This window comes from Hylobates moloch, unplaced genomic scaffold, assembly GCF_009828535.3.
Source record: "Hylobates moloch isolate HMO894 unplaced genomic scaffold, HMol_V3 SCAFFOLD_17, whole genome shotgun sequence".
NCBI lineage: Eukaryota > Metazoa > Chordata > Mammalia > Primates > Hylobatidae > Hylobates > Hylobates moloch.
In genome coordinates, this window is record NW_026652292.1 from 28,479,369 (window position 1) to 28,503,912 (window position 24,544).

General features: G+C 42.0%; 1 non-coding gene across 1 annotated transcript; it reads right to left on the bottom strand.

Moving 5' to 3' along the window:
• Positions 1–7,519: 7,519 nt before the first annotated feature.
• LOC116457199 (U6 spliceosomal RNA) lies at positions 7,520–7,624 on the bottom strand. Its single transcript, XR_004244959.1, has one exon. It is a non-coding gene; the product is annotated as a U6 spliceosomal RNA (small nuclear RNA).
• Positions 7,625–24,544: the final 16,920 nt, after the last annotated feature.

A 24,544-nucleotide genomic window follows, 5' to 3' on the forward strand; every position in this document is an offset into this window, starting at 1 on the left:
TTCAGGCTGCTCTTTGTAAGAAAAGAAATAATTTTGTGCTGCTTTTTGTTAAAAGAGAAATTCCACCAAGAACTCTGTTGCCCTTACTATCTAAATAATTTCTTTCTACCTCCTGTTTCAGGGTTACAGGCATGAGCCACTGCACCTGAACAATGCAGCCTTTTTCATAAGAGAAACTTTATTGTTTAATAACAAGATAATCATGCAACTATCATTTAATGTCTTTTTTGTGTAATTGGTTAGGGCCTTTACATGCCAAAGGACCTCTTCAATACCCCATTGTGGCAGAAAGATGGAAGCTAATTGATCATACCAATGAAATACAAAACAAACCCAATAAGATTATAAATGAAGAAGATTTGCAGGCTTTGTAATTTACAAGATTGTAAATTATTCAATCTTGTGCCCAGGCATAATGCAAAGAACACTGCTCTAACAATCCTGGTTGTAACCATGGCCATAGTTTGATGCCACATAGCCAAGATGTCCAATTTGGAGCTAGCCAGTGTTGGAAATAAATGCTCAGTGCCGCAAAGAAGAATCAGCCCTCCAGCAAAAAGCTTTCTCAGCAAGGCAATTTACCTCTGCAGAAAGGTGTCACTTGCGCCTGGCATGGTCACAAGAGCACACCAAGTGGGATAGGGCAGGAGTTTTTATCTCTAACGCAGCAACTCCTGTAGCTGTGTCCTTTCCCCACTGGCTGGAGTCGGACCACACTATCTAAGCTGACCCAGTTGGCTACTGTTTAAAATTGAATAGGGCTAATTAGGTGGGAAGAGAGAGACTGTTTGTTACAGTACAAGGCATGTTTGGTCATGTTAGGGCACAGTAAAGGTGGAAGGATGTTTTGGTGGGACGAGCAATTGCAGAGTGGGTAGCTGAAGGGATAGATGCGAATTACAGATTAGGGCTGGCAGGAAGGTTACTTACCATAACTAGGGGCAAGGAGAGGTACAAAGAATGAGGAAATTAGGCTTGAAAATAGAGAACAAGGAGCAAGGAAGCTGAACAAGCTGACTCTTTGAAAAGGAACTTACTGTACCTAACACCAGTAAATACCTGTGCCTCTTCAGTAGCATGTCAATCAATACTGTGTAATATAATGGTGTGGATGCACTGTTCCTTAAGTATCCATCCCATATCTCTTGTACTACTGGGTTGTGTATCCTTAGTGTAATTCTTTCATTCTCAACATTTAGGGGCAAGCTGACTGAGCTGACCGAATAGGGAGTAAGCCAGATAAAACCATCCCAAATTTGTGTTATACTATCTTGAAATTGAGTTGTTTTACCTCTCATTTTGGGCAATACCAGCCATAAAGCTAATGAACTGGCCTCTTTTTCTGAAAAGCCTTCCTATGTCCCTATGTCCTTTGCTCCTTTGCTTTTAAAGTTTTGTTTTGCTTTGTTTTGTTTTAAGACAGAGTCCGGCTCTGTTACCCAGGCTGGAGTGCAGTGGTGCAATCTCCTGTCACTGCAGCCTCCACCTCCTGGGTTCAAGCGATTCTCCTACCTCAGCCTCTGGAGTAGCTGGGATTACAGGCATGCATGACCACACCTGGCTAATTTATATATATATATATATTTTTAGTGGAGATGGGGTTTCACCATGTCAGCCAGGCTAGTCCCGAACTCTTGACTTCAAGTGATGTGCCTGCCTCAGCCTCCTATAAAATATTATTTAAAAGGCCCAGATACAGTGGCTCATGCCTGTAATCCCAGCACTTTGGGAGGCCAAGGTGGGTGGATCACTTGAGCTCAGGAGTTTGAGACCAGCCTGGCCAACATGGTGAAACCCTGTCTCTACTAAAAATACAAAAATTAGCTGAGTGTGCTGGTGGCCACCTGTAGACTGAGCCTGGGAGATGGAGGTTTCAGTGAGCCAAGATCACGCCACTGCACTCCAGCCTGGGTGACAGAGTGAGACTACTTCTCAAAAAAAAAAAAAAAAAAAATGATTGGCCGGGCACAGTGGCTCACACCTGTAATCCCAGCACTTTGGGATGCCGAGGCAGGCAGATCACCTGAGGTCAGGAGTTTGAGACCAGCCTGGCCAACCTGGTGAAACCCCGTCTCTACTAAAAATACAAAAATTAGCCGAGTGTGGTGGAGCATGCCTGTAATCCCAGCTACTCAGGAGGCTGAGGCACAAGAATCACTTGAACCCAAGAGGCAGAGGTTGCAGTGAGACAAGATCGTGCCATTGCACTCCAGCCTGGGCAACAAGAACAAAACTCTGTCTCAAAAAAAAAAAAATTATTAAAAGGCCAGTGATACTTATCATTTCTAGTCATGCTAGTGTTAAGCACCAATGAGTATTCTTGAGAAATACAGATATATTTCTTTCTTTCTTTTTCTTACTCTGTTGCCCAGGCTGGAGTGCAGTGGCATGATCTTGGCTTACTGCAACCTCTGGTTCCCAGATTCAAGAAATTCAGGCCGGGCGTGGTGGCTCACGCTTGTAATCCCAGCACTTTGGGAGGCCGAGGCGAGCGGATCACAAGGTCAGGAGATCGAGACCATGGTGAAACCCCGTCTCTACTAAAAATACAAAAAATTAGCCGGGCGTGGTGGCGGGCGCCTGTAGTCCCAGCTACTCGGAGAGGCTGAGGCAGGAGAATGGCGTGAACCCGGGAGGCGGAGCTTGCAGTGAGCCGAGATTGAGCCACTGCACCCCAGCCTGGGCGACAGAGCGAGACTCCGTCTCAAAAAAAAGAAAGAAATTCTCCCGCCTCAGCCACCTGGGTAGTGGGGATTATAGGCACCCGCCACCATGCCCAGCTAATTTTTGTGGATATATTTCTGACATTCTACCCAATCTTGTTCTTGGAAAGGAGATATCCACCATGTTAAGCCAAAACCACCAGAAAGGGCATAAGACCACACACCCAACAAGTGTTTTCTCTAATCCATTTGCATTGTCCTGAGCCTCTCCAAGAAGAGATTTGCTTCATGGACAATAGCTGGTGACAGTGGCAGAAAAACATAAGAACTAGGAATGAAAAGAAAGAAATTTGATAGGTGGGGCACAGTGGCTCACACCTGTAATCCTAGCACTTTGGGAGGCCAAGGCAGGCAGATTACGAGGTCAGGAGTTCGAGAACAGCCTGGCCAACATGGCGAAACCCTGTCTCTAATAATAATACAAAACTTAGCCGGGCGTGGTGGTGGGCGCCTGTAGTCCGAGGTACTCAGGAGACTGAGGCAGAAGAATTGCTTGAACCTGGGAGGCAGAGGTTGCAGTGAGCCGAGATCATGCCACCACACTCCAGCCTGGGTGACAGAGTGAGACTCCATCTCAAAAAAAAGAAATTTGGTGAGAACTTGCAAGTGAACACCTTCTCCATCTATTAGTCATCATTAACATTAAACATTTTCCGGCAGTAAATGAGTTTAATAAAATAAAATTAAATATTCATTTAGAGATACAGGCCTGGTCCAGTGTCTTGGGAAAGCTGACTACCTCAGATGTCATCTTTTTCTTGTTCTTGTTGGTTCTGGAGAATTTCCATCTTAGCTCACTGGTTTGAGATGAAGTCCAAATGGGCAAAATGGCTTTCTTTACATGGTGATATATATCCAGGAATCACTGGTTGGCACAAGAGTTTTTGGGGTACCTGATAAGATTCCTTCCACCTTGATTGGTAAGAGTCCTTTAAAAGTAGCATTTCCAATCAACAAAATCTCCTGGTTGAAGTCCATAGTCCTTGAGTTTTTTTGTCTCCTGGGAGCTCAGTGTGGAAAGAGTCTTTTACTAACTTACAGTTTTTAGTTAGCTGCCTTATAAGGCTACTGCAATAATAGAACATATCCCCTTTTAATATCATAGATTCACAGTTTCCTAGAGACAATTTAATAGGTGTGCCTGTAATAATTTCAAATGGAGACAACTGACATTTACCAAAAAGGGTCAATCTTAGGTTAAGCAAAGCCAATGGAAGAGCTTTTGGCCAAAGGAATTTCTCTTCTTTTTTTTTTTTTTTTTTTTTGTTTAGATGGAGTTTCACTCTTGTTGCCCAGGCTGGAGTGCAATGGCGTGAACTCGGCTCACCGCAACCTTTGCCTCCAAAGTTCAAGCAATTCTCCTGCCTCAGCCTCCCAAGTAGCTGGGATTACAGGCATGTGCTACCATGCCCAGCTAATTTTGTATTTTTAGTAGAGATGGGGTTTCTCCATGTTGGTCAGGCTGGTCTCGAACTCCCGACCTCAGGTGATCCGCTCACCTTGGCCTCCCAAAGTGCTGGGATTACAGGCGTGAACCACTGCACCCGGCCTTGGCCAAGGGAATTTTTAAAATCTCGGTTAATTTTTGCCAGTTGAGTTTTGGTGATTCTGTTTGTGCATTTACCTGTCCCAGGTGACTGGGGGTGATAGGCAAAATGGAAACATTGGAGAATGAGCAAGATTTTACATACTGACTGGATTATTTGTCCAGTAAAATGAGCACATCTGTCCTCTGTCACTGTGAAGTTCTAGGGGGACTACCCATGTTGCAATAATTTTTTTCTAAAAGAATTTTACTTATCACTAAGGTTGTTGCTCTTCTGCATAGAAATACTTCCACCCTATGACAAAACGTACAAACTGTTACTAGAACCTACTTATATTCTTGTATTCCTGGTAGCTGAATAAAATCTAGTTGCCATACCTCAATTAGGCTTTCTGGTAAAGGAAAATGACCCAGAGAACTATGTAAAGGTTTCCCTGGATTATTTTTTTGGACAGATGTGGCAGCAATTATACACCTTATGAGCAACAGTTGGAGATTTCCAATAATCTTGTTTTTCCCAAGCAATCATTTTATCAGGGCTCCAATGAGTTAAATCATGCACATGAGTTAAGAAAGATAACTGTAATTTGTTTGGAAGCATAAGTAGACCATTTGGTCCATATCATAGCCCAGTCTCAGACAAGTACATTCCCCCTTTACTTTCCCAATTTTCTTGTTCTGTTTTTGGAGCTTTGGATTGAGCTAATTTTATATCAAAATCAAGTGCTTTCTTAAAAGCTAAAATGGGTTTTCTTGTTCAGATGCGCTTAGTACAGCCCTTTTTGCTGTACTATCTGCTAATTGATTTCCTTTGCTTTCTGAAATATTTGACTTTGAATGGCTTGGAATCTTGATAAAGGGTAATGATTTGGGCAATAATATAGCTTCCAATAATTCTGAAATAAGGTGTCTATTTTTTGTGGACTGACCAGAAGAGGTTAAAAATCATCTTTATTTCCATAGCATTCCAAAGTAATGAGCTACTCTAAAAGCCTATCAGCTATTTGTATATATATATTAGCAGTTGTTCCTTTTGCCAATTGACAGGTTTTAATTAATGCTATTAACTTTGCGTTTTGAGCTGAGATCTCTCCTGGAAGATATGCATTTTCTATTTCCTCAGTCAAGGATACTACAGCATCACCTGCGTGGTAAATTTCAGATCTACCCTTTAAGTAAGATCCACCTGCAAACCAAATAACCTCAGCATTAGTAAGGAGGGTTTCTTGCAGGTCCATCCTAGGAGAGGAGCCGATTGGTTAAGAGTATGCAATCATGTGGTGTTTCATCTGAAGGCAGGGGCAGTTGAATTTAGAAAAATTTAGACTTTTACATCTGGAGATTGATTGGGGAGCAGAAAGAAGAACTTTTTATGAGAAGCCAGTCTACTAACTGAATAGTGTTAAATGTGGTGCAAGTTGAGAAGTGCTTCCACAGAATGTGGAATGAAGACAGTGAGGGGAGATCCTATCACTGTTTGTTTGGTCGCTGTAGGGACAGTAGCGGTTATTGCTGTCATGCAAGGTTGCAGTTCTTTAGCTGTGGGGTCCAGTTGTTGACTGTAGTATCCTACAAGTCTATTTTGATCTCCATGTTTTTGAGTCAGAATGCCTAAGGCAGTTCATGAACAAACAATGAAAACGAAATGTTACAATTTAGATACCCTAACACTGGGGCATCTATAAGACTCTTAAATTTCTTCCAGTGTTAGCCAGGGGTGGTGGCTCACCCCTGTAATCCCAGCACTCTGGGAGGCTGAGGAGGGCAGATCACCCGAGGTCAGGAGTTTGAGACCAGCCTGGCCAACATGGCGAAACCCCATCTCTACTAAAAATACAAAAATTAGCCAGGTGTGGTGGCATGCACTTGTAATCCCAACTACTTGGGAGGCTGAAGCAGGAGAATCACTTGAATCCAGGAGGTGGAGGCTGCAGTGAGCTGAGATTGCACCACTGCCCTCCAGCCTGGGCAACAGCAAGATTCTGTCTCAAAAAAAAAACCAAAAATTTCCAATGTTAACTGATTTTCCTCTGTTCATTCCAGGGGGTCTAGTTTACCTTATTTAAAAAGAGTATATAAAGGTTGAGTTTTTAAGGAGAAGTTTGGAATTCAGTTTCCTCAGTATCCTGTTAACTCCCAAAATTCTCTCAGTTGTTTCTTAGTTTTGGGGGTATGGAAGGCCAATATTCCTTTTATTCTTTTTTTTTTTTTGAGACGGAGTCTCACTCTGTCACCCAGGCTGGAGTGCAGTGGCGCGATCTCAGCTCACGGCAACCTCTTCCCACTGGGTGCAAGCCTCAGCCTCCCGAGTAGCTGGGATTACAGGCGCCTGCCACTGCGCTCAGCTAATTTTTGTATTTTTAGTAGAGATGGGGTTTCACCATCTTGGCCAGGCTGAGTCTGAACTCCTGACCTCGTGATCTGCCTGCCTCGGCCTCCCAAAATGCTGGGATTACAGGTGTGAGCCACCACACTCAGCCCAATATTCTTTTTATTCTAGCTGAATTGATAGAGGCTTTCCTTTGATATTAGTTAACTTAAATATCTTACTTATTTTTGACAGAATTGAAGTTTTTTCTTTGAGGCTTTGTGTTCCTTTGAAACTAATCATTGTAATAAATAAATTCCATCCTCTATGTAGGTTTGTTTATCTCCTGAGCACAGAAGTAAATTGTCTCCATACTGTATCAAGGTGTATTTCTTAAGGAAGTCAACATCTGAAAGGTCTGCTATAAATATTTCTGAAAAATAAGTTGTACTCTCAGTATATCCCTGAGGCATAACTGTTCATGTGTATTGTCTATCTTCCCAAGTGAAGGCGTAAAGAGAAATTGATTATCTTTATCCACAGGAATGCTGAAGAATGAGCCACATAGGTCTCTTACAGTAAAGAACACACCTTCAGTTGAGATGGCAGTCAACACGTATGCAGGTTTGGTAACCATTGGATGTGAGGAATGACTATGTTATTAATTGCCCTCAGATTCTGTGCAAATCTCCACCCTCTACTGTTTGGAGTATGAGCTTGTATAAAAAATAATCAAGCCTCTTTTCATATAATCCAATAGGTCTTATCCCTTCCTATGCCTCTGATCTTAGAGAATATTGTTTAAGGTTTGGAAAAGGTTTTGATGGATTTATTTGAATTTTAATTGGGGCAGCTAAGATAATTTTTCCAATATTGGTGGAGAATTTTGATCACAATTGATCAAGTACTAGTTTTAATCTTTAAAAAAAACTTTTATTAATATAAAATATAGAACATTTCATGAATTTGCATATCATCTTTATGCAGGGGACATGCTAATCTTCGCTGTCATCTCAATTTTATTATATGTGCTATTGAAGGAAGCACTCAAGTACTATTTTTAACAGCTCTTGCTACATAATTCTTCATTATTTAACAATCTACTTTCCTTCATGATAATATTAATTGCTATTTGTGATTTAAAAGCATCAGAATTTGAGAAAATTTTGGACCTAATAATTCTATTTTATCTTCTAATTCTAAATATATCCCCCCTCCTTTTCATTTGAGATGGAATCTTGCTCTGTCACCAGGCTGGAGTGCAGTGGCACGATCTCAGCTCACTGCAACCTCCCCTTCCCAGGTTCAAGTGATTCTTCTGCCTCAGTCTCCCGAGTAGCTGGGATTACAGGTGCACACGACCATGACTGGCTAATTTTTGTATTTTTAGTAGAGACAGGTTTTCACCATGTTGGCCAGGATCGTCTCGATCTCCTGACCTCATGATCTGCCAGCCTCAGCCTCCCAAAGTGCTGGGATTACAGGCATGAGTCACAGCACCCGGCCTTCCCCCTTTTGAAAGAAAGATATGTGAGTATTATATAACTCTAGGAAATCTCTCCCTATCAGATGGTTGGAGGCTGAGGGGGCAAAGAGGAAGACATGTTAGGTTCCCTCTAGGGGAGCTAACTGAAAAACTATAGGGTTGAGATTGATATAGTGATATAGGAGTATTTGTTTCACCCATGATTTGTACTGGTTTTTTACTCCGAGAAATGTAACCTCATAATAAGGTGAGATATATCACTGATAATGTAGCTCCAGTGTCATTAAGAGTTTGTGTTTGGTCTCCATTTAAATTAATTCTAACCTTCCCTAAGGTATTTATAAGGAGGTAAGAAAAGGTCCATTTGGTTTCCTCAGAGCATCCTTATTCTTTTTCTTTGACTTGTTGCTCTCATTTCCATTGTAATTTTCTACAATCCATTTTGAAATATTCAGGCTTTTTTCAGTAATTGCAAAGCAGGGGATTAGGTCAGTTTGGGAACTTTTTAGGCTGTTTAGGGGTTACAAATTGGTTGGACAATTGTTTTAATTGTAAACTCATGATCTTATTTGCTTTTCCTCCCTGCTTAACTTCTCTTTCCTTTTATTTCTGGGTTAGAGTACTGGACATTTGATCAGCAAAATTAACTAGATCATGAGTTTGAGAGGTTCCCCAAATAGGGTGTTGTCTTTTTGTTATAAAAAGACAATTCTTCACTTAATCCATTTACAAAGCTTGAGTTAAGGAGAATATCATTTTGGTGATTAGTATAACTTTCTTCTGATAAGCCTGAATATTATTTAAATGTTTTTCAAATTTTTCATAGTATGACATTATAGCCTTATCAATATTTTATTTACATTGTTGTATTTTTTTCCAATCTTTAGAAACCAAAGGGAATAGTGGCTAGTAAAACTTTGGCAGTATTGCAGGCCCATTCATGATCCTTTAAAGGATTTCTCCAACTTGCCTTTGCTATCTAATCTTTGGCTTTAATTTCTTTTCCTTCTTTTTTTTTTTTTTTTTTTTGAGATGGACTCTTGCTTTGTCACCCAGGCTGGAGTGCAGTGGCACGATATCCACTCACTGCAAGCTCCGCCTCCCAGGTTCATGCCGTTCTCCTGCCTCAGCCTCCCGAGTAGCTGAGACTACAGGCGTCCACCACCACGCCCAGCTAATTTTTTGTATTTTTAGTAGAGACGGGGTTTCATCGTGTTAGCCAGTTTGGTCTCGATCTCCTGACCTCGTGATCCACCCGCCTTGGCCTCCCAAAGTGCTGGGATTGCAGGCGTGAGCCACGTGCCCAGCCTGGCTTTACTTTGTAACACTAAATGTGAACCAATTGATATAAATCAGAAAATCTAGGATCATAAGTGTCAATGTTTAATTCAAATTCTCTAGCAAATTGTGCTCACTTCAGCAGCACATGTACAAATTCTCTAGCAAATCAACCAGGCATCGTGGTGCATGCCTGTAATCCCAGCTACTTGGTAGGTTGAGGTGGGAGGATCATTTGAGCCCAGGAGGTGGAGGTTGCAGTGAAGCAAGATTACACCACTGCACTCTGCCTGAGTGACAGAGCAAGACCCTGTCTCCAAAACAAAACAAATTCTCTAGCAAATCCAGTAGGGTCCTGAAGAGGATCCAAGAATTCTTTAAACCAAGGCAGATTCTCCTCTGCTGGACATAGGGTATTCCCAAAATGGAGTCACAACAGCAGAAGGAGGAGGCAGAGGTGAAGGAAGGGAGGAAGGGAGGAAAGGAGGAAAGGAGGAAAGGAAGGAGGGAAGGAGGGAGGGAGGGATGAGGAGAGAGGGAAGGTAAGTCCAAACAAAGAAGTTTTGACAAAACAGAAAGAAGAGCTGAAGAAGGAGAAATTTCAGCAGTCTTTTTCAACTTAAAAATTGTTTTAGGCCCAGGCACGGTGGCTCACGCCTGTAATCCCAGCACTTTGGGAGGCCAAGGCAGGCGGATCACGAGGTCAGGAGATCAAGACTATCCTGGCTAACACGGTGAAACCCCGTCTCTACTAAAAAATATAAAAAATTTAGCCGGGCGCAGTGGCGGGCGCCTGTAGTCCCAGCTACTTGGGAGGCTGAGGCAGGAGAATGGCAGGAACCCAGGAGGTGGAGTTTGCAGTGAGCAGAGATCGCGCCACTGCACTCCAGCCTGAGTGACAGAGCAAGACTCCATCTCAAAAAAAAAAAAAATTGTTTTAGGCACTTTTGTTTTCTTCTTGCAAAGAAATGATTTTATCAGAATCTCTTTTAGAAGCTTCCAAGTACCACTGAAAATCAATCTGCCAGTTGTTTTATTTTAGTGCCAGCTTTTTCTAATTGAGTGTGCAAACTAGGTTAGGTACTTAAAAGGTACCCCCATTTGGCCATTATAATTTGGTCATTGTGAGTTATGTGAGACCATTTTTCTAAATATTTGCATATAAAGGTGCCATAAGTATTAAACATGATTCTAGCTGATGTTTCTAAGGGTGGATCTCTGCATAAGGAAGAAGACTCAGTTTTAGAAGTATGATTGCTCAGAATTTAGACTTCACTTTTGAATGACCAAAAAGACCTAGTGGGAAGTGTTTTGGATTGAGTGTGCTGATTGTGGGAATAGCTCTTCAAAGTATCACCCTTGAGTCAGTTCTTCTCGTTTATGTGTCTTGGTGGTCCCAAGAGACTTGAGTGCTTAAGGCACTAGGTGATCAACTTGTATGTATGCTAACAGGATTAAGCAAAGTTCCCCGTATATTCTTCTGAAGGGATTCCCTTTAGAACAGTTTATTTCATGAGTGATAAGCTCCAACACTCCCTCAAGACCTTACTCACTAAAGGTGCCTTTTGGATGGGCAAGACGATGTGTCTTATCTTCGGGACTTATCTTGTCCTCATAGAGAGCCTTTTATAATATTGATTCAAAAAAAAAAAGTTTAGATTTGTCAATTGAACCAAGCTTCAGAATCTGACCAGCTCTAAAGTTTACAAAATTTTCACTTAAGCCACAGAGATTCACTTCCTCTTTTCAAAGAGAAACCGTTTTCTCCCTAACCAAAATTTGGTACAAGAGAAAAGGTTGAAAAACTCCGAGCAGTAGTTCCAAATAAAACCTTAAGCTCAGAGAAAAGTGAAAATCACAAATCTGCAATTAGCAGAATCTCTAGAGAATAACAAACCAAACTCCTACCTTGTTGTAGAACTTCAGTTCCAACCCCATTGAGTTAGGAATGTGTGTAATGCAAATAAAGTCTGCATCCTCAACCAATCCAGGAGAACTCAAACTTGAAAGGGGCCTTACCAGAGATTTGCATAGCCTGTGAAGTCAGGAAAATGAAAATCATTTGTGCTGGTACCAAGGCTCAAGTTGTTGACAAAGCGATGAGGATTGCTGAAGTTCTGCTTCAAGTCCCATCGTGGTCACCAAAATGTCAACCTTAAGTAATGAGATTCAGAAAATATAAATTTGTACAGAGTCTATTCAAACACAAGCCTTGAGGATGGCCGCTCGGGAACCAGTGACTACAAACAAACAAGGTCAGTATTCCTAAGTGGAGAAGTTAAGGTTTCAGGCCAGGCGCAGTGGCTCACGCCTGTAATCCCAGCACTTTGGGAGGCCAAGGCGGGTGGATCACGAGGTCAAGAGATCGAGACCATCCTGGCCAACATGGTGAAAGCCTGTCTCTACTAAAAATACAAAAATTAGCCTGATGTGGTGGCATGCACCGGTAGTCCCAGCTACTCGGGAGGCTGAGGCAGGAGAATCACTTGAACCTGGGAGGTGGAGGTTGCAATGAGCTGAGATCGCACCACTGAACTCCAGCCTGGCGACAGAGCAAGACTCTGTCTCAAAAAAAAAAAAAAAAAAAAAAAGTTAAGGTTTCACTTATATATGCAGAAACAGAGAAAGTTTAGCAGATTACAGCATTTTCCTTACAAGACCATTCCCTATATGAGAGCAATTTGATTGGTTACAGATTGCTACATCCCAAGGAAGATTACTTTATTGCTCCATGAGGGAGGTAGTGATCTGAGGGGGTCTCATGTCTGAGGCCATTTGGTCTTCTTAATTATTTACAAGAAAAAAAGGCAGAAGTTGCAGCTGCATGCTGCGTGACTCAGACTACATAGCCACCCTCCACTTGAAGCTCAGAATAATTCAAATTTCCAACAGCTTTAAGTTTGAATTATTTAATTTCACAGGAGGTACATTTTTTGAAGACTTGTATGTGTAAAAATGTCTCTTTTCTACCCTTTTACTTGATAGCAAATTTGGCTAAATATATAATTCTTGGTTAAACAAAAAATAACTTTCCCTTGGAAATTTGAAGGTATAACTCCATTATCTTCTACCTTCCATTTCCATGAGAAGTGTGATGCCATTCTTATTCACAATCTTCTATTCATTAATTTTCTGTCTCTACCCGATTTCTCCACCCCTACCAGAGCTTTTAGAGACTTCTGTTTATCCCTAGGGTTTGAAATTTCATAATAATAAGTCCTTTGTTGTCACTGGTTTATGTTATTTGATGGGAATTTTTTTTTTTTTTTTTTTTTTTTGAGACAGGGTCTCACTCTGTCGCCAAGGCTGGAGTGCAGTGGCATGAGGATGGCCCATTGCAGCTTCGATCTCTTGGGCTCAGGTGATTCTACCACCTCAGCCTCCCGGGTAGCTGGGACTACAGGTATGTGCCACCACGCCCAGCTAAGTTTTTGTATTTTTTGTAGAGACAGGGTTTCACTATGTTGCCCAGGCTGGTCTCGAACTCCTGGGCTCAAGCAATCCTCCTGCCTTGGCTTCCCAAAGTCCTGGGATTACAGGCGTGAGCCATCATGCCTGGCCTTGTGGGATATTTGTTTGTTTGTTCGTTTGTCTTTTACTCATTGGTCTAGATACCAAAAAGTTGTTTTTGAGAAGAGGCTCATGTTCTTCAGCTCTGAAAAACTCTCATATTATTTTATTAATACTTTTCTCCACCAGTCTTTTCTGTTCTCTTTCTGGCACTCCTATTAATTAGCTGTCAGACTTCCTGGATTGAGCATCTAATTTCTTATGTTTTCTCTCTTATTGTCCAATTATTTGCCACTTTGCTCTGGTTTTGGATTCCCTAACTATACCCTCTACTTTACTATTGAGATTTTCATTTCTGCTGTCTAATTTTTATTTTCCTGATGTTTTTGTTGTTGTTATCTGAATAATCTTAAGTCCACCTATATTTGAGAATGGGACACAGAAAAATGAGAGCTGGCCGTGCGCGGTGGCTCATGCCTGTAATCCCAGTACTTTAGGAGGCCGAGGTGGGTGGATCACGAAGTCAGGAAATCAAGAGCATCCTGGCTAACACAGTGAAGCCCCGTCTCTGCTAAAAATACAGAAGAATTGGCTGGGCTTGATGGTGGGCGCCTGTGGTCCCAGCTACTCGGGAGGCTGAGGCGAGAGAGTGGTGTGAACCCGGGAGGCAGAGCTTGCAGTGAGCCGAGATCGCGCCACTGCACTCCAGCCTGGGCGACAGAGCAAGACTCCGTCTCCAAAAATAATAATAATAAATAAATAAGAAAATAAAATTAAACAGCTGAGAGCTGTGTTTGTGAACAAGTGTGTCGAGAGTGATCAGGTGTGGGCAATGACCATTATCTCAGGGAACTCTCAAAGGCCAAAATGTGGAGGTCTTTTCTCTATGACTATTTAATTTCTCTAGAGGAGGAACCTGTAATTTCTTGCCTACCTGGTAGATAACCTTGCTGCTGGCCTTCTGAGAGAGAAAGAGAGAGTTGGGGTAGAGATGGGAAGAATAATAGTCACGTTTCTTCTTGATCATCCTATAGCAAAGAAGAAAAAGTGACAAGCCACAATAACAAACCTAGGCGTCCCAATTATCTGTTCAATACCTCACTTTAAAAAATATGTACATTTGTACAGATAATCAGGGACACTAGATATCTGTTTTTACATCAGTTCTGTTTTCAGCCCCACTTCTTACTCTTGTCCACCAGTGTATGTCCACTCTTTGCTCCCAAAGTTCTTCAGGGTTCTATCAGTCAAATAATCTTCCTTTTGGCCCATAATTTCCTCTGGAAACCCTTTAAGATATGCCTACCTCTCGCTCTACATCAACAACCACTCCTTTGTCTGGTGTTCATCAACTGATGGCCCTTCTACCCTTTATATCATCATTTGGGCTTACATATTTTCCTTTCATTAGCTGTCATTACAGAGGAGTCTCAAAAGAGACAAAAAATAAACAAGTGGATCAACTATTTTTCATCAAAAATATTTAGAAACAATAAGATCTTTTTGCAGAGGGTCATAGTGTGTTTTTTGTTTTTGTTTTTTGAGACAGAGTCTCGCTCTGTCTCCCAGGCTGGAGTGTAGTGGCACAATCTTGGCTCACTGCCACCTCTGTCTCCTGGGTTCAAGCAATTCTCCTGCCTCATCCTCCCGAGTAGCTGGGACTACAGTCATGTGCCACCACGCCTGGCTAATTTTTTTTGTATTTTTAGTAGAGACGTGGTTTCACCATGTTGGTCAGGCTCGTCTCAGACTCCTGACCTCAAATGATCCACCCACCTCGGCCTCCTAAAGTGCTGGGATTATAAGCATGAGCCACCATGCCCATAGTGTCTTAAGCGTCTTAAGTGTCTTGAGCCCATAGTGTCTTAAGATTGCAGTCAAAGAGAAATACTTTAAAGAAAGCAATATTCTATATGAAAGCATATAGGCTAAGTTATTCATTCTGGCTTTACTACCTGCTAGTTATATGATTTGGAGCAAATTATTGGATCTCTCAAGAGCCTCAGTTTCCTCCTCTTTAAAATGCAATTCATAATACCTCAAGTATTGTCAAGAGCTATGAGCACATATAATGTGTTCAGTCAATATAAGTTCCCTTTTTGCTTTGAAATGAACAAGTAAAAGATGACAAGGAGTGATAAAGCTCATCAAGACTGGACTTCTTTGGTAAAAGCAAAGCTCAAAAGAGTAGGTTGATGACCACTTTACTTAGTGACATCTTACTAGGGAGTCCATTGCAAAGAAAAGAGCATTTTCTTTTCGATGGGTTTTACTCTAGTTGTTTTCTTGTTAAGCGTTGCCTTTTAAAACCACACTGTTCCTTTCTCCTCCTCAAGCATTTTCTCCCTTCTTTTTTCTGCTTCGCTAGTCTTACTTATTTGAAATAAAGAGAGATGAAGTGTGTCAGCCATGATCCCAGCAGGAAGCAGCCTTCACTTCAACTAGTTCCAAAGAAGGGACTTTAGGAAGGGAATTTTTTTCAGAGATATGGATAAAGGAACCAACAAAGGCTATGGCGACACCCAGACGCTAGCAAGCAAGGGTAGCCATGACCACATCAAGGGCAAAGGAGACAAGGGGGAGGAAGTAGAATTCTTGGAGTCCAGTGAGAGCTGGAGATGGGAAGGTGCCATCCAGCAGCATCTATAGTTGTGGAGGGGCGTCAGTACTATCAGAGGCCTAACACCAAAACAGAGAGGAAGAGGGGAACAAATAATCCACATGTTTCTCTTCTCCCACCTTCTGATCTCCTGTTAGGGTATCCCATTGGCTACTGGAAGCCAGTTGTCAAGAAAGCCTGGGATGCTGGTCACAGTGACTCACACCTGTAATCCCAGTACTTTGGGAGGCTGAGGTGGGCGGATCACCTGAGGTCAGGAGTTCAAGACTAGCCTGGACAACATGGTGAAACCCCATCTCTGCTAAAAATACTAAAATTAGCCAGGCGTGCTGGCAGGCACCTGTAATCCCAGCTACTCGGGAGGCTGAGGCAAGAGAATCGCTTGAATCCGGCAGGCGGAGGTTGCAGTGAGCTGAGATCATACCACTGCACTCCAGCCTGGATGACAGGAGCAAGACTCTGTCAGAAAGAAAAGAAAAGGAAAGAAAGAAAGAAAGAAAGACAGAAAGAGAGAGAGAAAGAAAGAAAGAAAGAAAGAAAGAAAGAAAGAAGAAAGAAAGAAAGAAAGAGGAAAGAAAAGAGAGAAAGAAAGAAAGAGAAAGAAAAAGAAAGAAAGGAAGAAAGAAAGGAAGAAAGAAGGAAGGAAAGACAGAAAGAGAGAGAGAAAGAAAGAAAGAAAAGAAAGAATAGAGAGAAAGAAAGAAAGAGAAAGAGAAAGAAAGAAAGAAAGAAAGAAAGAAAGAAAGAAAGAAAGAAAGAAAGAAGGAAGGAAAGAGAGAGAGAGAAAGAAAGAAAGGAAAGAAAGCCTGGGAGATATCCTCCCAGGGCCCTAAGCAGAGCTGAGAGAGCCTCTGCAGGGGACAAAAGGAGAATATCAGTACATGAAGATTCTAAAAATATCTGTTGCATTACTTAGGGGGGAATCAAGATGTGTAAAAATCCTAAACATTCTCAATAATATAAAGTGGTTGAAATAGAAAACCTTAAGCCATCTTATGAAAAAAAAATTCTTCACTTTACCTTTGATGCCTGTCATACGTAGAAATAGATTAGAACAGAAATGCAGGAATTTCTATTTAACAAATAAGATTGTTTCATATTGCATGTTTCATGCCTTAAGGTGACTCGTAATTTATCACCTCAGTGAGGGAACCAACTGCCACTCAGGGAAAAAAAACTCAAGAGCAAAAGAGTTAGCTCTGAATTAGTGGAACAGACCAGGTTAAGGTGTCAAGCAACTGTTTCTATGAGTGCAATTTCAGGAAATGTCTCAGCCCTGTCGTGGATGTCTCTAAGGATTTGTTTAAAAATTCAAATGCCATTGATTTATCTATTGTATGCTGAGAAATCCACTGTGCCTTCAGTCATAAATTCTAGATGATGCTTAGTTTAACATGCTCCTGGAAGTGAGACAATTTATTCCTTGCATTTTACTTAAAGCCTAATGGTATGCCAGGCTGCTTTCCCCTTTATTGACACAAAAGCTCTATTATAGTATTTTATCTAAAAAGTATGCCCGGCTTTAAAAAGCTGTGGCTAACATTTTGGTGTGTTGTATCCAGTAAAACTATCTGTCAAACAGTGTGTCCTCTTTCAAGCTGGTGGTGTTTTGTTTTTGTTTTTAAATCAGGAATCAATAGATGGGACACAGAGGCTGGGAAACTCCAAAAATTGATTGCAAAATGTTTGACATGCATGCAGTTTTTCTGGGAAAAAAGCTATTGTTCCCATAAATACTCAAATGCTATGCCTTCCTCTGCTTCTAAATCAATTAGCACTCCTCTATCAAGTTTTCATCAACCAATGAACTGTGTACCTTTTATTTCATCATTTTGGCTTATATACTTTTCATTCATTAGCTGTCATTACAGAGGAGTCTCAAGAGAGAGGAAAGATACACAAATGTGATCAACTCTTTTTAATGTTAAGAACCATGGCTGAATATAAATATGTTAAATGGAAAACATGGGTGAAGGATGAGAAACTAGAAAAAGCTTTTTTTTTTTTTTTCCCAAAATGGGAATAAAATTTGTAACAAAGATACCCTTCCTGACAGTCTTATTGGCTGGCCTTACAGTACTTTACGTAGGAGAGTTTGGAGTATAAGAAAATAGCCAGGCGTGGTGGCTCACGCCTGTAATCCCAGGACTTTGGGAGGCTGAGGTGGGCAGATCACTTGAGGTCAAGAGTTCGAGACCAGCCTGGCCAACGTGGTGAAACCCCACCTCTACTAAAAATACAAAAAGTAGCCAGGCATGGTAGCGTGCGCCTGTAATCTCGGCTACTCGGGAGGCTGAGGCAGGAGAATCACTTCAACCTGGGAGCTGGAGGTTGCAGTGAGCCGAGATCATGCCATTCATTGCACTCCAGCCTGAGCGACAAGGCAAGACTCCGTCTCAAAAAAAATAAAGAAATTAAAAGGTGGCCCAGTGCAGTGGCTCACACCTGGCACAGTGGCTCCCAGCACTTTGGGAGGCTGAGGCAGGTGGATCACCTGAGGTCAGGGGTTTGAGACCAGCCTGGCCAACATGGTGAAACCCCATCTATACTAAGAATACAAAAAATTAGCCAGGTGTGGTGGTGCGTGCCTGTAATCCCAGCTACTCAGGAGGCTGAGGCAGGAGAATCGCTTGAACCTAGGAGGTGGAGGTTACAGTGAGCAGAAATCATGCCACTGCACTCTTTGGCAACAAGAGCAAAATTCCATCTCTAAATAAATAAAAAGTGAGACAATATTTTTGCTGAAAATAATGATTTGTCCCTGAACAGGAGTGGTCTCATGATTCTGGATTATGACCCGTTCTCCTTTTGAGACTTCCATCATATTTATTCAGGGGTTTTACATGATGGTTGGGTGATATTCCTCACCCTGACGAGATAACTCTAGGCAGTCCCATTGATGAAACAGTTCGTATACCTAGGAATAGTGCATTGATATAAAGTAATTGCTTTCTGCTTTGGCAGGTATTACATCGACATGGAATAAGAAAGGGATCTCAAACTCAAATGCCTACTGGGAAGTGGGGCCCTTATGGGGTAGGCAAGTAGTATTGAATTAAAGAATTTATGCTGCATCTGAAGGGGGCAGCCTTTACTCAACACCATTTTTTTTTGGGATAAAAAATTACAATGTGCAGAAGTTGGCATCTAATTCAAAACATTTTACAACACTGTGTGGGATGAACATATGTTTTGAGGGTGTGTTTGGCCCAAGGGCTGCTGGTTTGGGTCTCTGGTGTAAAGTAGTTGTTCCCAAGCCTGGCTGCAGATCAGAATCATCTGTGGAGCTTAAAAAACACAGATGTCCAGTCCCCTCCCCAGACTTGCTGAATAGAATCTCTGGGGGTGAGGCTGAGGCACAGCCAAGATTAAGACTCACAAAAACAAAGCACCGGTGGATGAAACAGCATTTACCATCATTAAAACTATAAAACTTAAAAATGATCTCAGTAAGGCCAGGCGCGGTGGCTCGTGCCTGTAATCCCAGCACTTTGGGAGGCCGAGGCAGGCGGATCACCTGAGGTCGGGAGTTTGAGACCAGCCTGACCAACATGGAGAAACCCCGTCTCTATTAAAACTACAAAATTAACCGGGCGTGGTGGTGCATGCCTGTAATCCCAGCTACTTGGGAGGGTGAGGCAGAATTGCTTGAACCCAGGAGGCAGAGGTTGTGGTGAGCCGAGATCATGCCATTGCACTCTAGCCTGGGGAACAAGAGCGAAACTCTGTCTCAAAAAAAAAAAAAAAAAAAAAAGATCTCAGTAAAGGAAGTTGGAAGACAAGTGAACAAACTGTCCCGTGGAAGAGAAAAAACGGTGAAGGACTATAGGAATGCCTTTAAACATTTTCCTGTTTCAAATTTTGTTTTTCTCATCCTATTTTTATAGAGCTATGCTTTCCAATATTGGAAGGCACTAGCCACATGTGGCTACTTAAATTTAAATACAATTTAAACTTCAGTCCTTCGTTGCACTAGCCACATTTCAAGTGCTAAGTAGCCACATGTGGCTAGTGGCTCCTGTATTGGACACAGGTATAGAGATTATATACGAATATCAAGAGAACTTTATAGACCTTTTAAGCCATTTTTGTGGGACTCTGATATTTCAAGGTCTGCTAATTTTTTTTGTTTTTTTGCTTTTTGTTTTTTGTGTGTTTTTTTGTTTTGTTTTGTTTTGTTTTGTTTTGTTTTGTTTTGTTTTGTCTGAGACAGGGTCTTGTTCTGTTGTCCAAGCTGCAGTGCAGTGTTGCCACCTCAGCTCACTGCAACCTCTGCCTTCTGGGTTCAAGCGATTCTTGTGCCTCAGCCACTCTAGCGTCTAGTAGCTGGGATTACAGGTGTGCACCACTACACCTGGCTGATTTTTGTATTTTTTTTCAGTAGAGATAGGGTTTCACTGTGTTGGCCAGGCTGGTCTCGAACTCCTGGCCTCAAGCAATCTACCTGTCTTGGCCTCCAAAAGTGCTGGGATTACAGGCGTGAACAACTGCACTTGGCCAAGAACTGGTAATTATTAATACAGAATATAACATTTCTAAAGCTCACAAGGATTTTTCCCCTTAGAAGCAGTAATGCTGGCTGGGCGCAGTGGCTCACATCTATAATCCCAGAACTTCCGGAGGCTGAGGCAGGAGGATCGCTTGGGCCCAGGAGTTCTGGGCTGCGGTGAACTACGATTGCGCCACTGCACTCCAGCGTCAGCAACAGAGGGAGACCCTGTGTTTAAAAAAAAACAAAAGAAGAAGAATGCCTCATTTAATGCAAATTAATTAGTAGATGTGGAGATATTTTTAAAGTAAAAAAAGGATTTGTGCAATCACTGGATAAATATTTACCCAGTGCTTTCTAAATGCCAATCACTCTGCTCTTTGTATTTTGATTCATGGAATCAAGGTTAAAAAATTGGCTTGGGTGGCTTCCAAGGGATATTCCCAGGTATGCATATTACCCTAGTTTTTGTTCTACATTTCCCCTTTAATTACATGGAATTTCCCTTAAAACAATAGCTATCATTAGGTTAAAACATGTTGTTTGGTGTATGTAAAGTAACCTAATGGTTAAAAGGAAGGTGAGAAAAGCAGCAACCGCTAACAGCAAAGAAGTGTTCTCTTTGTCAAAAAGCGCACCTATCCTGGTGATGAGTTTTGATCTGACCATGACTAGATGTAGATGTGACTCTCCTCTACCCAGCAGTGACCTTCTAACACCATCTAACTAGAGTAGCATTCCACATAGCCATTAGTCACAGCCAATGCATATGTCTGACTCCTATTCAAACTATATTCTGGAGGATAACAATCTATAAAGATAGACAAGACAGGTAGAGCCCTAAAGTTAAGGGCTTCAGGCCTTGGAGTTAAGTGTACACTTTTAAATTTGTACAAAAATCTGGATTCTTGGGAATCAGAGCATCTTAAATTTAAAAGCAGACTTTAAAGTACAAAAAGAAATCATAAAATGATATAGGAGAAAACACCATTGGATAATAATTGTTTAATATAATACATCTTTATGGAGATCCTGATTAAGGTAAGACCAAGGTGAGTGAGAAATAGCTGCAGGGCACAGGATAGGGGTAAGGGTGATGCTGCGCGGTGGCTCACACCTGTAATCCCAGCACTTTGGGAGGCCAAGGCAGGCAGATCACATGAGGCCAGGAGTTCAAGAGCAGCCTAGGCAACATGGCAAAACCTCGTCTCTACTAAAAATACAAAAATTAGCCGGGCGTGGTGGTACGTGCCTGTAATCCCAGCTACTCAGGAGGCTGAGGCAGGAGAATTGCTTAAACCTGGGAGGTGGAGATTGCAGCGAGCTGAGATCGCGCCACTGTACTCCAGCCTGGGGGACAGAGAGAGACTCTGTCTCAAAGAAAGAAAAAAAAGAAAATGGAATGGCTTGGTGCCTGGGAGTCTTCTCTCGTCATGAACCGTTAATAAATTCCTCAGGGACATATGGACTAAATTTTAAAATGGCCTAACAAGTTAATGTATTTTTTGTCGGTGGTATAAATTTCACTGAGTATTTTATAGTCTCTATGTGGCTCTTAGGATAACGATAAAGGCTGAGGCTGCTTCTGGGATGCAGTTAATACTGGAGTCCTTATGTTTGTCATGGTTATGTGTCTCTGATAGTGTCAAGGTGTCATTACTAAGAAACTTAATTCTGGAGTTTTGCTGCTAGTCTCTTTTTATGTTAGAAACTTTGGCTATCTAATCTTGAAGTATGAGCTACTTTTTTTTTTGTTTTTTTTTTTGTGTGTGTGACGGAGTCTCACTCTGTCGCCCAGGCTGGAGTGCAGTGATGCAATCTCAGTTCACTGCAACTTCCGCCTCCCAGGTTCAAGTGATTCTCCTGTCTCAGCCTCCTGAGTAGCTGGAATTACAGGCGCGTGCCACCACGCCCAGCTAATTTTTTGTATTTCAGTAGAGACAGGGTTTCACCATGTTGCCCAGACTGGTCTCAAACTCCTGAGCTCAGGCAATCCACCCGCCTCGGCCTCCCAGAGTGCTAGGATTACAGGCATGAGCCACTGTGCCTGGCTTTTTTTTTTTTTTTTTTTTGGTAATGTCAGCCAGATCTATGGGTTCACCATCATCAGTGAATGACTTGCACAAAGTAAGTACCATCGTCACTTGGGTCTCTCATAAACACATGCGCTTACATCTATCTGTATTTATAATTTATATGACACACCAGACTCGGTGTTAGGTGATGGGGGAAAATATCCACAAAGTACAGACCCTTTCTTGAGGATTTCATATTCTTAAAGGGGAATCCTATGTGTGAACAAATAATTACAATATGAGGAGGTACAACATTGAGGGGATGACATAAATACATATAGGTGGAGATTGGAGATTGTGGAAAATAAGTCCTCTTTGACTTGATGTTGAGTTTGCAGCAGAGATAAAGAGCAACAAGGATAGGGGGTATTTTGGTATATGTTCAATCTAAGGCTGCACAATCCTGGTTTAAATCTTGATCATCATCCTGGATTGAAATGGCCCTTAAACCTCCTGCGCCTAGACTGAAACCAGCTGAAGGAAGAAGCTGAAATGAGGCCAGGAGAGAACTAAGTAGTGAATGGGAACTAAAGTCTTAAAACCTAGAAATGTCAGAGATATAAAACACCAAATAAGTGAGCCTATTATTTTGGCTGGACAAGAGAGGGTGATACTGGCAATGCGGAGTGGCACATGGCGAAGAAGAACTGTCAGGAGCAGTTCCACGGACTTGTCTTTCGAAATAGCAAGTGGGGAGCTGACTGGTTTATTGTGAGAGCAGTGACATGGAATGGCACGAAATGCAGCTAGATCCATTGAGCAAGTTTACACAAATATAATTCAAGAAACAGAAGCAAAACTCTGGGTTTTAGCTAAATTGCTAAGTGACATTATTCATGTTAGGTAAACTTGGCCATGGGTGAACAGTCATGTTGTATCAATAGTATGAAAACAAGTGTTATCGGCCGGTCGCGGTAGCTCACGCCTGTAATCCCAACACTTTGGGAGGCCAAGGCGGGTGGATCACAAGGTCAGGAGTTCATGACCAGGCTGGCCAAGATGGTGAAACCCCGTCTCTACTAAAAATACAAAAAAATTAGCTGGGCGTGGTGGCCGGCACCTGTAATCCCAGCTACTCGGGAGGCTGAGGTGGAGAATTGCTTGAACCCGGGAGGCGGAGGTTGCAGTGAGCTGAGATCACACCACTGCACTCCAGCCTGGGTGACAAGGCGAGACTCCCTCTCAGAAACAAACAAACAATAAACAAAACATAAAACCAGTGCTATCAGCTGTAATTATAAAATATGGATGAGGTAAGAAGATTAAATAAATCTTTTTTTTTTTTTTTTTTTTGAGACAGAATCTTTCTCTGTCACCCAGGCTGGAGTGGAGTAGTGCAATCTCGGCTCACTGCAAGCTCTGCTTCCCGGGTTCAAGTGATTCTTCTGCCTCAGACTCCCGAGGAGCTGGGATTACAGGCACCCGCCACCACCCCCCGGCTAATTTTTTAAATTTTTAATAGAGACGGGATTTCACCATGTTAGCGAGGCTGGTCTCCAATTCCTGACCTCAGGTGATCTGCCTACCTCAGCCTCCCAAAGAGCTGGGATTACAGGTGTGAGCCACTGCACCCAGCCTTAAACAAATCTTTACTAACTGAGAATATCCTAAGTCCTTTACTTTTTCTCAGCTGGACAGCAAGAACTCTTGCTAGGAACTGTTTGTTGCGTGAGTGGTTTTGTCCCTGCCACAGTTCATTTAGTGTTACCACGTTGTCTAAGACTGAGAGTTCTCGAAGGTAGAACTTGTCTTTCACATGTAGCGCTAAGCTTTAAATATCCCCAGACAAGGCATGTGAATCCTGTTATCTGTTTTTCTGCCCAGTATTCGACCGGCATGCCCTGGCACCACATTTAGGCTAGGTGTGTCCTGATGGCTGGGTGTACTCACTGTACCGATTGTTGAATATTTTGAATATGGTAAGTCCTCACATAATGTAGTTGCTAGGTTCTTAGAAACTGCAACTTTAACTGAAATGACAAATAAACTAATTTTACCTTAGGCTAATTGATATAAACAAGAATTAAGTTGCTATAGCATATTTCTGGTAACAAAAACATTACCAAATTTCTTTTTTTAAGACGGGGTCTCATTCTGTTGCCCAGGCTGGAGTGCAATGGCATGATCGTGGCTCACTGCAGCCTCAACCTTCTGGGCTCAGGTGATTCTCCCACTTCAGCCTCCAGAGTAGATAGGACTACAGGCTCACACAACCACATCTGGCTGGTTTTTTAGTTTTTTGTAGAGATAGGGTCTTACTATGCTGCCCAGGTTGGTCTCAAACTCCTGCCCTCAAGCGATCCTCTCTCCTCTGCCTCCCAAAGTGCTGGGATAACAAGAGTAAGCCACTGCACCAGGCCCAAACGCCTAAAAAAAGACCAAAACACTTCTAATTTTAAACACTTAAATAAATGTGAGCTATACATACATTTGAGAAAGTTGATAAAAACAAGTAAGATCGTCGCTTATTCCAGTGTGGGGTCACAGGTGGCTGGAGCATCTCCCGGGC